Consider the following 2,793-nt stretch of genomic DNA (forward strand, 5'->3'; position numbering starts at 1 on the left):
TTAAACTAGGGATTTCTTTATCCACAATAACTCATTCAACAATAATGGTTGAACCAAATGAACCCCGAGCAGAACACCTAAAGGAAAGTCCATAGCTTCTATATCATAATCTCATTGCATGACTATGCTATCAATCGTAACCCAATTGCAAATAACACACTACTTACCAACAAAAAGAAAGAGGACAAATAGTAAAGATGAAGACAATGACAATGTTACTCAAAAAAGAATTAAGAATACTTAGAAAAATTCAAACCAAAAGTAGTATTTATTTAGACTATCATTTTTAGACCAAGTATTTAGATTATCGATTTTACAAAGTTGCAAACATTTATTTTAGTGACAATTATAATGAATTTCATATATTAACTTGGATTCATATACTTTGAGTTACATATTCAAATAAACAAATTCGACATTAAATTACCTATGTATAAACTTCTCCTATATAATCTTGCATTGATATACTTTCAAATATTTATTTAAATATAAACATTGGGCATTAACCCATTCGCGCAATTCACGTATATAATCTTGCATTGATATACTTTCAAATATTTATTTAAATATAAACATTGGGCATTAACCCATTCGCGCAATTCACGTATAAAACTAGTATAATATATAAACATAAATGTACAATCAACTATCCACTTAAACTTCGAGTTAAGATGGAGCACATGCTTCAATTTAGTATCAGAGTCAACCTCATACCTGACTATGATTCACGTGTGGCTTGGACCTCATTAAAATGTAATCGGCTATCAGCGGAGAGCTAGGGCTACATCAAACTTAAGTTCAAAGTATATGATTGTACAGATATATGTCAAGGCCCTTATGCGTCATCCATGTGTTCCCTTTCTTTCTTCCAATCCATGCTTATGTTGTTCACGCTACTTCCCTGTCACATAAAAACGACGGCTGACATAGACCAGCCAGCTAAATGGACCAGTCGATCATTTGATACTGTTGTTGATCAATTATGCAGGCCAGGTTGAATCTTGACCATTTATTCATCAATAATTTGTGCAGCTATTGTTTTATTGTTGGCAGTTGGCTTGAAGCCTTGAATACATTTGAAATGTTTGTAGTGAAGCTGAATCTTCATGGCTGCAAGTGTTGTGCAGCAGTAGGAGCAGGTACAAAAGGTGGTTTGCATGATTCAATATATTTGACATGTTTGGTGCACTTTCCATTGGCACCAGCAACATTGTTTATGCAGTCAAGTAAACCAGCACGTTTTTTTTTTTTTTTCACTAAAAGTCGAATTTAGAACTTTGTGATTATCAATCTAACAGCTCGACCAACATGTTTTTTGCAAACACTTTTATTTTTGCCCAATTATTATACCGTGGGGACCGTGATTCATTTTACAAAGTGAATTATTAAAATACACTATATTTTAATATCGTAAAAGCATATTTTGAATACATTAAATGTTTATTTTTTAAAATTACATTATTTAACTATTGAATGCTTATTATTTATATATTATCAAATAACTATATAAATAATATATTAAAAATAACAATTTATTCATGGTTTATTGTATAATTTGGGGCTTTCGGGAGTGTAGTGTGAATGGGTGTTGACCGTACCTTTTTATGCATGTAGGTGATGATGTATCCATTGGAACCAACCCATTCTAGTGTCATGAGCACAAGTGTTTTTTTAAATTGAATGTGTTGATTAATGATTGGTCCGGACTTGAGTGAAAAGTATACACTAAACTACAATTTGTTGGTTGTTTTCAAGTTCGGGTGTAATTTGATATTGAGTTATACTTTTAATACGTTGTATTTCCTTAATGATAATTTAATAATAATTAAGTTTTCATAATATTAAATTTAGTATTAATATATAAAAGATATATATATTTAACATAAAAGAGTAGTTCAAGTGACAAACAAGTTTTTTTGTGTGACGATACAATTCTTAGGGGTGGATTCAAAGGGTGTGTTTGGTTCGCACATGAGAATCGGAATCGGTATGAGTATCAAATACTTGATAAGGGTAATGGATTTTTGTGAAAGTATTTTGCATGTTTGGTAGTAGGGTGTAATAGGAATGATTATTAATAGTTGGGGAAGAAATGAGGAAGGAGAATGAAACCCTTATTTCATTAGGGTATAAGTTTTCCCATTAATGGGGTATTCTAAACGCATAGTAGTATTCTAAAAACCTATTAACCAAACAATAACAATCACTTTGATACCCATACTTTAATGCCTAAACCCACCAACCAAACACCCCCAAAATTTTCTTAGTGGAGGCAAATATTAAAACAAAAAAGATCATTTGAAAAAAAAATAAAACACTTAGAAAGCATAATTATAAATATTGTTGAATATGAACGAAAAATAAAATACATCCAAATTTTATCTAAAAAAACATTTATAATAAAATATAAAATATAATTATTTTTATAAAATGATTTGAATAGAAAACATAAATCATATATCTCATTATTATATATATATTACTAGGCAGGGGTGGGGAGGGACAACTCTAGGTGGGAACAAAAAGTTTATTTAACTAATAAATACGGAGTAATAAACATATAAAATGGACATAAACAAAATATAATTACATAATGTTTGGTATAGATAAAACAATATTATACATACTCTAGGTTTTAATTATTATTTGCTCTCTACTCATGACAGAAATGGACTACAATTTTTATTTATTTATTTTAATATATGAAAATATACTTTTCATAAAATATTGCCTAAATTATCAATTTTGGAATATTTCTACAAGAATTTTCTTCTAGATTTTGGCAAATTTGGC

The sequence above is a fragment of the Ipomoea triloba genome, chromosome 4, assembly GCF_003576645.1.
Source record: "Ipomoea triloba cultivar NCNSP0323 chromosome 4, ASM357664v1".
NCBI classification, from domain to species: Eukaryota; Viridiplantae; Streptophyta; class Magnoliopsida; order Solanales; family Convolvulaceae; genus Ipomoea; species Ipomoea triloba.